Raw genomic sequence first — 15750 nt, 5'->3', positions numbered from 1 at the left:
GCAGTGAAAGCGCAGCAGACTCCTGCAAAGATGATGAAGGCAGTGAAGGCGCAGCAGACTCCTGCAAAGATGATGAAGGCAGTGAAGGCGCAGCAGACTCCTGCAAAGATGATGAAGGCAGTGAAGGCGCAGCAGACTCCTGCAAAGATGATGAAGGCAGTGAAGGCGCAGCAGACTCCTGCAAAGATGATGAAGGCAGTGAAGGCGCAGCAGACTCCTGCAAAGATGATGAAGGCAGTGAAAGCGCAGCAGACTCCTGCAAAGATGATGAAGGCAGTGAAGGCGCAGCAGACTCCTGCAAAGATGATGAAGGCAGTGAAGGCGCAGCAGACTCCTGCAAAGATGATGAAGGCAGTGAAGGCGCAGCAGACTCCTGCAAAGATGATGAAGGCAGTGAAGGCGCAGCAGACTCCTGCAAAGATGATGAAGGCAGTGAAGGCGCAGCAGACTCCTGCAAAGATGATGAAGGCAGTGAAAGCGCAGCAGACTCCTGCAAAGATGATGAAGGCAGTGAAGGCGCAGCAGACTCCTGCAAAGATGATGAAGGCAGTGAAGGCGCAGCAGACTCCTGCAAAGATGATGAAGGCAGTGAAGGCGCAGCAGACTCCTGCAAAGATCTGCTGCAGCTTCTGTTACAAGTCCCTCGTGAAATGATCATGAGAGAACTGTTACACCGTCCCTGAATGAGAGACTTGTTCTCTTCCTTCTGTTCTCATCTCCGCTCTTCCAACAACTGTAAATAAGATGGTGATGATACCAACTCTCAATAACAACTACGGTTTTAGTTGTTTCTATTCATTTAACGCAGTGCTCAAATATTTTCTATGTGCTAATCCTATAATTGAATAGTTAGTCGATTGTCAATTAATTGATTTAAACACGACACAATGTACTTAATTGTTAATGCATTTAATTGTGTAATATAATCGTAACTAATGACATTGCACCTATTTATTAACCCTTAAGTCTATTGTATTTTCACCGGATTATAAGGCGCACTGCCGATTACTTCAATCAATAACGGAGCAGCATCTCCTCATCCGTGGCTCACTAGTGCAACAACAACGCCCGAAATGTGTCCCGTGAAAAACCGTCTAACCGGAACTCTCTAATAACTAAAGTTCCTTGGGTGAATAATGTAAACTCACTACACCGGTATGTTTTAGCGCTTTCATGGCGAGTCTACTGACATATATATGTCATGATCCGTGGTCCGGATCATGTTTTGTTTAGTTATGTTTAGGGATGTCCGATAATGGCTTTTTGCCGATATCCGATATTCCGATATTGTCCAACTCTTTAATTACCGATACCGATATCAACCGATACCGATATCAACCGATATATGCAGTCGTGGAATTAACACATTATTATGCTTAATTTGGACAACCATGTATGGTGAAGATAAGGTACTTTTTAAAAAAAATAATAAAATCAGATAACTAAATTAAAAACATTTTCTTGAATAAAAAAGAAAGTAAAACAATATAAAAACAGTTACATAGAAACTAGTAATTAATGAAAATGAGTAAAATTAACTGTTAAAGGTTAGTACTATTAGTGGAGCAGCAGCACGCACAATCATGTGTGCTTACGGACTGTATCCCTTGCAGACTGTATTGATATATATTGATATATAATGTAGGAAGCAGAATATTGATAACAGAAAGAAATGGGGGGAGGGAGGTTTTTTGGGTTGGTGCACTAATTGTAAGTGTATCTTGTGTTTTTTATGTGGATTTAATAAAAATAAAAAAAAAAATAAAAAAAAAACCCGATACAGATAATAAAAAAACCGATACCGATAATTTCCGATATTACTTTTTAACGCATTTATCGGCCGATAATATCGGCAGGCCGATATTATCGGACATCCCTAGTTATGTTCTGTTAGTTTTGGACTCCGGTAGTTCCTGTTTTTGTGCACCCTTGTTTGTTTTGTCACCATGGCGACTCATTAGTTTCACCTGCCTCATTTGTTCGGGACACGCACCTGCTTTAATCAGGAGATTATTATTTAAGCCTGTGGTTGCCAGTTAGTCGGGCTGGCGACATTGCTCGGTTCTGGCTCGTTTCTTGCCATAGTTCATGCTGTTCGATTCATGCCGTGTCCAGTAAGTCGTGTTTGTTTATGTCCATAGTTCAGGCTAAGTGTTTACGTCTATGTTTCCTGCATTAACTTTTATGTTCCTTAGCCTCACGTGCGACTGGATCGCTTTTCTTTTGTTTTAGTTCCTGTCTTTTCCTGTGTAGTCCGGTTAAGAATAAATCATGTTTTTACCAGCACGCCTTGTCCCGAGTAGTCCGTCTGCTTTCCTTGCGAAAAAACCCTCGTCATGACAATATAAGTAAGAACTTTACACTACTTTATATTAGAAATGGCAACAGCAGAGGATGAATGTCACATAACAAGAAGATAGAGAAAAAGAAGAAGCTTATCGACTACGGTGTCGGCACGGACTACAGTGGCGGATGCGCGCAAATTTTCAGGACTTATGCAGATCTCAAATACACATCAGCAGGTACCAGAAGGTAAGAAAAGTTGGTTTTGTATAATATTGCGAAACAAAACGCCAGATAATATGTCTGCTAATGGGTGCCATTTTGCGGTCCTTATACACACACCATAGTAATACTTGTACCTCTGACTACGGTAGCCGTAATGGGCCGACAATCCATCAAGCGGTGCGGCTTCAAAGCCGTACTAAAATATTTTTGACACATTTTTGAGTGCCGTGTGTAATGTTCTTTATTTTCAATGGAACATTTAAAGTTTTGGTGTTGTTTACTGGCGTCATATTGCAGTATACACTTATCTCTTATGTGTGACTGCCATCTACTGGTCACACTTATCATTCCACCATGTACCAAATAATTGTTTCGAGGTCGGTAAGCACAACCAGAATTATTCCGTACATTAGGCGCACTGTCGAGTTTTGAGAAAATGAAAGGATTTCATGCGCCTTATAGTCCGAAAATGACGGTACTTCATTTAAAATGATGTTAAGTCTCCTCAGCGATGAAAGACGGACACGCTCAAAGTGTTAAGAGTCAAGCTTTCAGTGCTTTAAATTATTTATCAGCTTCAGACCTGTTCATAGATATAAATGTGGTATATGTTTGTAATGTTCTTTTTTAATGTTTTATTGTTTTGTAAAACAAAACAAAAAAAAACTACTTTTTTATTATTTGAGAAAAACACAAAATATGCAGTATTTCCAAAAACATGTTGCAAAGTGGAATACTTCAGATGAGCTCAATACATTCTTTAATAGGTCAGTATTTCATTACAAAACCGATTTTGATGCCTTATTATTTTTGGAACAATCACAGGGTTTTTTTTCCCCAAAAACTCCCACTATCACTCATTAGCATAAAAACAGGCACACTCAAAAAGTGTTAAAAGTACAAAACCCAAAACCAGTGAAGTTGTCACGTTGTGTAAATTGTAAATAAAATCAGAATGCAATGATTTGCAAATCCTTTTCCACTTATATTTTTATATGCTCGGGCCCAGCGAAACTGGCTGCGTTTCTGGGTGTTGTTGATAAATGGCTTTTGCTTTGCATAGTAGAGTTTTAACTTGCACTTACAGATGCAGCGACAAACTGTAGTTACTGACAGTGGTTTTCTGAAGTGTTCCTGAGCCCATGTGGTGATATCCACATTCTCTGAACCTTTTGATGATATTACAGAGCGTAGATGGCGAAATCCCTAAATTCCTTGCAATAGCTCGTTCAAAAATGTTGTTATTAAACTGTTTGACAATTTGCTCAGGCATTTGTTGACAAAGTGGTGACCCTCGCCCCATCCTTGTTTGTGAATGACTGAGCATTCCATGGAAGCTGCTTTTATACCCAATCATGGCACCCACCTGTTCGCAATTAGCCTGTTCACCTGTGGGATGTTCCAAATAAGTGTTTGATGAGCATTCCTCAACATTCTCAGTCTTTTTTGCCACTTGTGCCATCTTTTTTGAAACATGTTGCAGGTATCAAATTCCAAATGAGCTAATATTTGCAAAAAATAACAAAGTTTTCCAGTTCGAACGTTGAATATCTTGTCTTTGCAGTCTATTCAATTGAATATAAGTTGAAAAGGATTTGAAAATCATTTTATTCTGTTTTTATTTACCATTTACACAACGTGACAACTTCACTGGTTTTGGGTTTTATACGTTTTATATACTATATATATATATATATATATATATATATATATATATATATATATATATATATATATATATATATATATATATATATATATATATAAAATTTTCAACACTTTCAACAGCTTCAGACCTATCAATATATATCAAGTTTCTATATATATATACTTGCATTTTTTTTTGTATGTTTGATGCTTTTTTTTGGAAGAAAAAAAACTAAACGACAATTTGCTATGATGGGGAAAACACAAAATATGCAATATTTCCAAAAATGGGTTGCAAAGTTAAATATTTTACACGAGGTAATTACAGCCTTAAATAGGTCAATAATTCATAACAACATTGATTTTGATGTGTTATCATTTTGGGAACAATGACAATCTTTTCCTAAAACGCCTTGCCCAAAAAAATAACAAACTCACAAAAGTGTAAGTAATAAGTAAGTCATATATTAATTTATTTTATTTTATTTTTTACTTCAAACGCTTCAAATCTTTCAGCAGCTTGAGGTCTAATCATGATTTTACATTTTTATTATGTCTTTTACTCACTTTAAAGAATGACCAAAAAAAAAGATTTTTACTTTATAGTTATTTTATTCATATTTATTAAATATTTATATTCATGTGTTTTTTAGTTTATTTGTACTTAATATTCAATGTATACTTCATTGAAGTAATTTCAACACAGCTCTCATTAGAGCAGTGCTTTTCCATTATTAGGAAGAACAAAATAGTTTGTTCCCCCTCACTCTTCACCGCGACTATAAAAAGTATCATTGGTCTATAAAATTGTTATAAGTACACCTCTGCATGACATTGTATCCCATCCTCCCTCATGTGAAGCCAAGTGCTACACACGTTTTAGTCCTATTCTAGTAAAAAAAAACTGCATTAGAGGGACACACCATTCTTGTTCGCTTGCTTAAAGATGGATTCCGATGAATTAGACTTATTTTCCTCAACCCCCAAATGACTGCTCCTCCTTTGAAGACCAGCAAACAGGCTGCGAGCTAACAAGTCACTTCCTATTTTCAAAGATGAAACATGCTCTGGTCCTTGCTGCTGGGAAAGTAAACGTGCAAACCATAACGAGCAGAAAACATTTATTTTTGGCTTACCTTGCAGCTGTTGACTCCTAACAAACACCAGGTTGAAACTTCTTTTGCTGCCCACAAGCCAAACACATCCTAGTGGATAAAACACCCGAGTTAAATGGTCATTGTAATGAAAGTGGACTGCCTGCTGGACTTAGCGACGCTGCACGGTTACGGCCTCATTTAAAGCCCTGATAGTTGACCATTTGACCACTGATTGGGCGGCGAGTGACAGCCAACATGTTCTGCACCTGTGGGCCGTAAGCAGTGTTTGGAAAATTACTCTTAAAAAGTATTTAATTATAGTTCATTGTTAATTTGCCCCCAAAAAATAATTGAATTACTCTTGAAATAATTAGATTCATTACTAAGGGAAGTAATTATTGTGTTACTTTAAAAGAAAAAAAGAGGAAATTCCTTGAACTATCGGTCATCTGCGGTTGAGATGCATGTTGAGATGTTTCGTGAGACCATGGTGTGTGTGTGTGTGTGTGTGTGTGTGTGTGTGCGTGTGCGTGTGCGTGTGTGTGTGTGTGTGTGTGTGTGTGTGTGTGTGTGTGTGTGTGCCTTTAAAAGGCGGTACCTGTTGCAACGGATCATGTTTTATTTCAATTTGACTCCCTTAGTTCTGTTTTCAGCACCCCTGGGTTTGTATTTTTAGTTGCCATGGGTGCTGATTATTTCCACCTGCCTCTGATTAGTGTTCGGGACGCTCACCTGCTCCCGGGCACCAATCAGAGCTATTTATTCCCGCTTTTCGCCACACTCTGTCTGGCTGTCTTGTTTACGCCATGCAACAAGTAGAGATGGGCCGATAAATGTTTTAAAATGTAATATCGGAAATTATCGGTATCGTTTTTTTTATTATCGGTATCGTTTTTTTTTTTTTATTTTTATTTTATTTTTTTTTTTATTAAATCAACATAAAAAACACAAGATACACTTACAATTAGTGCACCAACCCAAAAAACCTCCCTCCCCCATTTGCACTCATTCACACAAAAGGGTTGTTTCTTTCTGTTATTAATATTCTGCTTCCTACATTATATATCAATATATATCAATACAGTCTGCAAGGGATACAGTCCGTAAGCACACATGATTGTGCGTGCTGCTGCTCCACTAATAGTACTAACCTTTAACTGTTAATTTTACTCATTTTCATTAATTACTAGTTTCTATGTAACTGTTTTTGTATTGTTTTACTTTCTTTTTTATTCAAGACATTTTTTTTAATTAATTTATCTTATTTCATTTTATTTATTTTTTTTAAAAAGGACCTTATCTTCACCATACCTGGTTGTCCAAATTAGGCATAATAATGTGTTAATTCCACGACTGTATATATCGGTCTCGGTTGATATCGGTATCGGTAATTAAGAGTTGGACGATATCGGAATATCGGATATCGGCAGAAAAGCCATAATCGGACATCCCTAGCAACAAGTCATGTGTGAATACCTTTTGTGATTCCTGTTTTTGGACTAAGCTTCATTTTCTTTTTTTTAAATTTATCTCCTTCATTGATGTGCAATAGACAATTAAGCTTTAGCAACAAAACACATATTTACACACCTATGCTTGAGAAGGAACAGGATGAAGAAAATCGTATATTTCCTGCCCCCTTCAACATAATAAGTAGTCAATGGATAGCCCAGATTCAAAAGCATACAAACCAAACAAACACATCCAAATATAATGAAAACAAACAAAAAACACACCAAAAAAACAACAAGTGCAAAACTTCATGAAGCACAAACCGAACAAAACGTGCAAACCATAATGAGCAGAAAACATTTATTTTTGGCTTACCTCGCCATAGCTTCCCATGCTATCGGCATGCTTTTCCATTTGATTTGTGTTTTGACTGATTTATGGTAAATAAATCATTGTCTTACCTGCACTCTGCCTCCGGAGTTCCGTCTGCATCCTGGGAAAACGATCCGCGCAATACCATGCGACCCCGCCGAGACATAAGTGACGTGTGACGTCAGCGCCCAGACTTGCAGTTTCCGGACAGTAATCTTTTAATGGGATTGTGTTAGCGCTAGTTACAGTAATAAAGAGATCGCATGTGCTTTGATGGTTGTAGTCTCCTTGTCCACAAACGGGGTATTGCAGAATTGCAAGCTTATCACTTTGATCATTGATTTGTTGTTCATTATTCCAGGCCCGGCCCTAACCAATCTGGCGCCCTAGGCAAGATTTTAGGTGGCGCCCCCCCACATCGGCAGTGAAGTGTATATACTCACAAGAAACCAAATAGCTTTGTCTTTGACCTTTTTTTTACTTAAAGAAAGCAAATTAACAATCAGAATTGTTAACAAGATAAAAAAAACTATGGATAAATAAATGAATACAAAAAATTAAAAATGAATATATGAAATACAATATTTTTTACATACATAAACACAAAATAAAACGTGTCAACAAGTTGCATAAAATAAATTAAATATAAATAAGGCACTGCACAAAACAAGATATCAAACCAGTATGACTTTAACAACTATATTACAAAAAAAGGGGATCCTACAGAGTTCTCTATTTGTGCTTTTTAATATTGCATTAACTAGAATGACTTACAAATTACTGTACACCAGGGAGTACTATAATTACCTAACGTTACATTATTATTTTCCATAACAATTTAGCCCCCTCCACAATATTAACCCGACGTTAAAACAGAACTAGCTATTTATTGATTAGCAATTGCCGAATCATGTAACATTAGCTTAAAGCCAGGTTACTATCACATTCTGTAACAGACAAATTATTTCATGTAGGCTAACGTTACCTACCTGCTACCTCTGTCTTTTTCTCGTTTCTCCTCTTCTTTTCTCTTTTTTCTTCCCTGGGCACCTGACAGTTTTGGCCGTTTTGACATCTTGTGTGGATTTTTTGATGTGGTAAGAGTCATGATACGGGATACGCGCACCGTGCGGGGGGAGGGGGGGGGGCGTAATGTTGTAACAAATATTTCTATTAAATAGGCTTTACTTTGCATTTTAATTAACGTGGGATTATTTTTTGTATTTAGAAATAATAGTACCAACTTTTTTTTTTCTTTTTTTTTTTCTCCAACATTTGTGGCACTGGTGTGGCGCCCCCTAATGGACGGCGCCCTTAGCATTTGCCTATACGGCCTATGCCACGGGCCGGCCCTGTCTGTAGGTATAATGATAATGAAAAGTTCGGCCATCATGCCGTTTGGGGAATGAAAAGTTCTCCTTAATAGACAGTGGTCCTCTGATCACCTGCTCAGTCCTGTCTGAATCTGAGAGGAAAGAAGGCCACTCAGCTGGGTCAACTGGCGGAGCTGATGATGGTCCATGGTGTGAAGGGGACGTTGTGGTGGAAGTTGCTGAGGAAGTGACCAAAGAAAGACAATGACTATAAAAGAAGGACCTATAAGGTCATTAAATTGCACTAATTATTAATCTCAGAATGTTCTGCAGTACAATGAGCAATTATAAAGGGTGTTTTGCAGTTAACTTACTAGATAAATCAGCTGTGGTTTCAGACATGGAGGGGACAGTGGGCACAGAGGATGGAGGTGTGTGAGAGAGCACTGTAGAGGATGGAGATGGACCTAAGATGAAATACATACATACATACATATAGGCACACATATTAATGAGATACTTTGACTATATTCATTTCCCTTCAGGTGTAATGTTTATACTAAGAAATGAAATGTATACTGTATGGTGACAGTCTTTCCCTCACCTGATTCATCACTCACAGTTGAGCCTGAGGATGTGGACTGGCTCTGGGCTGATTCTGTGCCTCCAAAGTATTTGAACAATGCTCCTGGGGAACTTTCACATCACTTATGAGTTGATGTAAAAAATTATGTTTATTTTACTTACATAAATTACCGTGCTCTGCTGCAAACAACATATCTCACTAGTAACCTGATGCTAAAAACATATTGCTAGCACCGCGCTAGCTAGCTAACGTCACCTAGCTAAAGCTAATTACAGCTACAAATCTCTTTGATAAACTTTTTATTACCAAGTCATGCAAACATATCTTTATCATGGCATTTTTCTCCTCTTCCACTTTCTTCTTCTTCCTTTTTTCTGCACCTGAAGGATATGTCCTTTTTTGTGACATTGTTTTGCCTCTATCTGCGCTTTTGATGCCCAGTGTGCACTGGCATTGCGCGGCAGGCGGCAAGTGCAGCAGAGGCAGCTTTACATTTAAAGAGAGGCAGGAAGGCCGAGATCAGCAGCAGTACTCTGTTGACCTAAAATTGTGTTTTTGTACAATAATATATCTTTGATCATTTAGAAATCATCAGTCAGACTCGTACATGCAAAAAATAAAAAATACGAATTTTTTGTTAATTGCTTTTGGGGGCCCTCTGGTGGCCGCAGGGCCCTGAGCAAGCGCTTAGTACGCTTATGCCTTGGGCCGGCTCTGAATCTCAGCAACAAGCTGTAATATCTTACTGAGATCATTTAGGACCAGAACACTTCAAACAAGTAAAACACTCTAACATAAAATCTGCTTAGTGAGAAGAATTATCTTATCAGACAGAAAATAAGCAAATATCACCCTTATTTGAGATATTTCATCTTACTTAGATTTCAGTTTTTGCAGTGTAGCAGCATTATTTATGGATTATAATTACTTGTGTGCAAATTTTTTTTTTAACCCAATTAGGTGAAATGACATAATCTCCCACGGCACACCAGACTGTATTTCACGGCCGCGGCACAGTGGTTGAAAAACACTGCTGTAGAGGACATCCGGCAAGTAAAAAACATCTGAGGCCAATGACAAGGCCTCGTTATCTTCTACCACCAGGAGGCGCTCACTTAACACGGAAGTGGCTGCCCACTTGAAGACTCTGGTGACCGCCTGTTGTCTCATCAATCAGAGTTACATCACTTCCTTCCTCGTCTTAAGGAGGTTCTTGCCTTTTGGTGAGCTTGCCGGGTGCTGGCAGTCCACCTGAATCACAGCGAGTGTCTGAAGGTTCTCTCTGTGCAATAGCGGGCCCTCACGGATTTGTTGTGACAGTTACAGCCGTGGGCGAGCGCGAGGAGGAGGCCATGCTCGGTTAAATGTGTCTGCTGCGTGCGCTGTTGTGCCACAGCTACTTTCCTCACTCAGACATCGCCCAAATGCAGCAGAAAGCCGCTTAAGTCGACTTACGTTTTTTCCTTATCGTATTTTTTGGACTATAAGGCGCACTTAAAACCCTTAATTTTCTCAAAACTCGACAGTGCACCTTATAACCCGGTGCACCTAACGTACGGCATCATTTTGGTTGTGCTTACCGACCTCGAAGCTACTTAATTTGGTGCATGGTGAAATGATACGTATGACCAGTAGATGGCAGTCACACATAAGAGATACGTGTAGACTGCAATATGACTCAAGTAAACAACACCAACATTTAATATGTACCATTAGAACGTTACACACGGCGCTCAAAAATCTATCAAAATGTTTTAGTAGGACTTTGGTAAGCTATGAAGCCGCACCGCTTGATGGATTGTACTGTGCTTCAACATACCAGTATTATTATGGTGTGTGTATAAGGTAAGACATTATCTGGCGTTATGTTTCGCAATATTATGCAAAAGAAACTTTTCTTACCTTCTGGTACCTGCTGATCTGTATTTGGGATCTGCATAAGTCCTGTAAATTTGCGCACATCTGCCTTTGTAGTACGTGCCGACACACAAAATATGCAATATTCCCCCCATAAAAGTGAAATATTTTATGTAAAGTAATTGAAGTCTTGAATATGTCAATAATTCATACCAACATTGATTTTGATTTATTATTATTTTAACCTTTTTTTGTATAATTGTTTACCTGTTTGCTATTTTATTCCACTTTTTATGTTGTTTTAGTAATAGTATTTTTAGAATGTGCCTCGGGCCGTAAAAAAAATTAGCCGCAAATGGCCGCATTTTGAACAACCCCAGACATGAGGGAGGTCAACTCAAAAGGAGTTTTTAATTTTTAATTTTTCGTTATTAAAACTAATACAATATCTATTGTAACCTTTAGGGCTTCCCTCAATGTTGGTGAATGTTAAAGATCCCGGGGACCCAAAAGGGTCTCAGTCGTTAAAGTTTTAAATATAAGTCATATATTCATTTTTTTATTTGTATTTTCAATGCTTAAATATCTAAAGATCAACGTCAGATCTATCAATTGACATACATTTTTATTTTATTTTTATGTTTTATGCTCCTTTTGTCAAAGAAAACCCTTTGGTTTTATGACAAAAACACACACACAAAAAATGTTTTCCACAAAAAATGTTAAAAGTGGAATATTTGATGCGTATTAAGTGGAACCCTAAATAGATTTAAAAAAAAAAAAAAAAAAAATCACAACCTAGATTTTGGTTTATTATTTTTTGAGAAAAATTTGACAAATCCAAAACGGCCCCAATCATAAAAGTTAAAAATAAGTCATATCAATTAATTTTTTTGACTTTCAACACCTACATTTCTAGATCAACTTAAGATCTATTTGTTAATTATACAATTTTCATGATTTTTTTATTTTTTTATTTTTTTCTGCTGTTTTTGTCCAAAAAAAAACTTGTTTTAGTTGGCAAACACACAAAATATGCAATATTCCCCGATAAAAGTGAAATATTTGATGTGAAGTAATTGAAGTCTTGAATATGTCAATAATTCATACCAACATTGATTTTGATTTATTATTATTTTAACCTTTTTTTTCTTATTTTTTACCTGTTTGCTATTTTATTCCACTTTTTATGTTGTTTTAGTAATAGTATTTTTAGAATGTGCCTCGGGCCGTAAAAAAAATTAGCCGCAAATGGCCGCATTTTGGACAACCCCAGACGTGAGGGAGGTCAACTCAAAAGGAGTTTTTAATTTTTAATTTTTAATTTTTAAAACTAATACAATATCTATTGTAACCTTTAGGGCTTCCCTCAATGTTGGTGAATGTTAAAGATCCCGGGGACCCAAAAGGGTCTCAGTCATTAAAGTGTTAAAAATAAGTCATATATTCATTTTTTTATTTGTATTTTCAATGCTTAAATATCTAAAGATCAACGTCAGATCTATCCATTGACATACATTTTTATTTTATTTTTATGTTTTATGCTCCTTTTGTCAAAGAAAACCCTTTGGTTTTATGACAAAAACACACACACAAAAAATGTTTTCCACAAAAAATGTTAAAAATGGAATATTTGATGCGTATTAAGTGGAACCCTAAATAGATTTAAAAAAATAAAAAAAATAAAAAATCACAACCTAGATTTTGGTTTATTATTACTTTTTGAGAAAAATTTGACAAATCCAAAACGGCCCCAATCATAAAAGTTAAAAATAAGTCATATCAATTAATTTTTTAAACTTTCAATGCCTACATTTCTAGATCAACTTAAGATCTATTTGTTAATTATACAATTTTCATGATTTTTTTATTTTTTAATTTTTTTCTGCTGTTTTTGTCAAAAAAAAAACTTCTTTTAGTTGGCAAACACACAAAATATGCAATATTCCCCGATAAAAGTGAAATATTTGATGTGAAGTAATTGAAGCCTTGAATATGTCAATAATTCATACCAACATTGATTTTGATTTATTATTATTTTAACCTTTTTTTGTATAATTTTTTACCTGTTTGCTATTTTATTCCACTTTTTATGTTGTTTTAGTAATAGTATTTTTAGAATGTGCCTCGGGCCGTAAAAAAAATTTGCCGCAAATGGCCGCACTTTGGACAACCCCAGACGTGAGGGAGGTCAACTCAAAAGTAGTTTTTCATTCTTCATTTTTCATTATTAAAACTAATACAATATCTATTGTAACCTTTAGGGCTTCCCTCAATGTTGGTGAATGTTAAAGATCCCGGGGACCCAAAAGGGTCTCAGTCATTAAAGTGTTAAAAATAAGTCATATATTCATTTTTTATTTGTATTTTCAATGCTTAAATATCTAAAGATCAACGTCAGATCTATCCATTGACATACATTTTTATTTCATTTTTATGTTTTATGCTCCTTTTGTCAAAGAAAACCCTTTGGTTTTATGACAAAAACACACACACAATAAATGTTTTCCACAAAAAATGTTAAAAGTGGAATATTTGATGGTATTAAGTGGAACCCTAAATAGATAAAAATAATAATAATAATAAAAAATCACAACATAGATTTTGGTTTATTATTACTTTTTGAGAAAAATTTGACAATCCAAAACGGCCCCAATCATAAAAGTAAAAAAAAAGTCATATCAATTAATTTTTTTAACTTTCAACGCCTACATTTCTAGATCAACTTAAGATCTATTTGTTAATTATACAATTTTCATGATTTTTTTATTTTTTTCTGCTGTTTTTGTCAAAAAAAAAACTTCTTTTAGTTGGCAAACACACAAAATATGCAATATTCCCTGATAAAAGTGAAATATTTGATGTGAAGTAATTGAAGCCTTGAATATGTCAATAATTCATACCAACATTGATTTTGATTTATTATTATTTTAACCTTTTTTTGTATAATTTTTTACCTGTTTGCTATTTTATTCCACTTTTTATGTTGTTTTAGTAATAGTATTTTTAAAATGTGCCTCGGGCCGTAAAAAAAATTAGCCGCAAATGGCCGCACTTTGGACAACCCCAGACGTGAGGGAGGTCAACTCAAAAGGAGTTTTTCATTTTTCATTATTAAAACTAATACAATATCTATTGTAACCTTTAGGGCTTCCCTCAATGTTGGTGAATGTTAAAGATCCCGGGGACCCAAAAGGGTCTCAGTCATTAAAGTGTTAAAAATAAGTCATATATTCATTTTTTTATTTGTATTTTCAATGCTTAAAAATTTAAAGATCCACGTCAGATCTATCCATTGACATACATTTTTATTTTATTTTTATGTTTTATGCTCCTTTTGTCAAAGAAAACCCTTTGGTTTTATGACAAAAACACACACACAAAAAATGTTAAAAGTGGAATATTTGATGCGTATTAAGTGGAACCCTAAATAGATTTAAAAAAAAATTTTAAAAAAATCACAACATAGATTTTGGTTTATTATTACTTTTTGAGAAAAATTTGACAAATCCAAAACGGCCCCAATCATAAAAGTTAAAAATAAGTCATATCAATTAATTTTTTTAACTTTCAACGCCTACATTTCTAGAGCAACTTAAGATCTATTTGTTAATTATACAATTTTCATTATTTTTTTATTTTTTTCTGCTGTTTTTGTCCAAAAAAAACTTGTTTTAGTTGGCAAACACACAAAATATGCAATATTCCCCGATAAAAGTGAAATATTTGATGTGAAGTAATTGAAGCCTTGAATATGTCAATAATTCATACCAACATTGATTTTGATTCATTATTATTTTAAACTTTTTTTAATTATTATTATTATTGTTTACCTGTTTGCTATTTCATTCCACTTTTTATGTTGTTTTAGTAATAGTATTTTTAAAATGCGTCTCTGGCCGTAAAAAAAATAAGCCGCAAATGGCCGCACTTTGGACAACCCCAGACGTGAGGGAGGTCAACTCAAAAGTAGTTTTTCATTCTTCATTTTTCATTATTAAAACTAATACAATATCTATTGTAACCTTTAGGGCTTCCCTCAATGTTGGTGAATGTTAAAGATCCCGGGGACCCAAAATGGTCTCAGTCATTAAAGTGTTAAAAATAAGTCATATATTCATTTTTTATTTGTATTTTCAATGCTTAAATATCTAAAGATCAACGTCAGATCTATCCATTGACATACATTTTTATTTTATTTTTATGTTTTATGCTCCTTTTGTCAAAGAAAACTCTTTGGTTTTATGACAAAAACACACACAAAAAAAATGTTTTCCACAAAAAATGTTAAAAGTGGAATATTTGATGCGTATTAAGTAGAACCCTAAACAGATTTTAAAAAATTAAAAAAATAAAAATAACAACCTAGATTTTGGTTTATTATTACTTTTTGAGAAAAATTTGACAAATCCAAAACGGCCCCAATCATAAAAGTTAAAAATAAGTCATATCAATTAATTTTTTTTACTTTCAACGCCTACATTTCTAGATCAACTTAAGATCTATTTGTTAATTATACAATTTTCATGATTTTTTTTATTTTTTATTTTTTTCTTCTGTTTTTGTCAAAAAAAAAACTTGTTTTAGTTGGCAAACACACAAAATATGCAATATTCCCCGATAAAAGTGAAATATTTGATGTGAAGTAATTGAAGCCTTGAATATGTCAATAATTCATACCAACATTGATCTTGATTCATTATTACTTTAACCTTTTTTTATTATTATTATTATTTTTTACCTGTTTGCTATTTTATTCCACTTTTTATGTTGTTTTAGTAATAGTATTTTTAGAATGTGTCTCGGGCTGTAAAAAAAAAGTGCTGCAAATGGCCGCACTTTGGACAACCCCAGACGTGAGGGAGGTCAACTCAAAAGGAGTTTTTCATTCTTCATTTTTCATTATTAAAACTTCTAC

General features: G+C 35.0%; 1 protein-coding gene and 2 long non-coding RNA genes across 3 annotated transcripts in view; 2 read left to right on the top strand and 1 right to left on the bottom strand.

Annotated features, from left to right (window-relative positions):
• Positions 1–15750, top strand: part of LOC133641699 (uncharacterized) — a 526583-nt gene that overhangs the window by 497950 nt on the left and 12883 nt on the right. The gene's annotated exons all lie outside the window — the stretch shown is intronic.
• LOC133641638 (LHFPL tetraspan subfamily member 3 protein-like) overlaps positions 1–15750 on the top strand; it is a 57348-nt gene that overhangs the window by 30917 nt on the left and 10681 nt on the right. The window lies entirely within an intron of this gene.
• Positions 8468–9065, bottom strand: LOC133641639 (uncharacterized). The gene is made up of 3 exons (XR_009824312.1): positions 8994–9065; positions 8764–8856; positions 8468–8628 (listed from the first exon to the last, which is right to left on the bottom strand). It is a non-coding gene; the product is annotated as an uncharacterized LOC133641639 (long non-coding RNA).

This window comes from Entelurus aequoreus, linkage group LG24, assembly GCF_033978785.1.
Source record: "Entelurus aequoreus isolate RoL-2023_Sb linkage group LG24, RoL_Eaeq_v1.1, whole genome shotgun sequence".
In the NCBI taxonomy this organism is placed as follows: Eukaryota; Metazoa; Chordata; class Actinopteri; order Syngnathiformes; family Syngnathidae; genus Entelurus; species Entelurus aequoreus.
The sequence above is the reverse complement of the archived record's forward strand: the minus strand, read 5'-3'. Positions and strand labels throughout refer to the sequence as shown.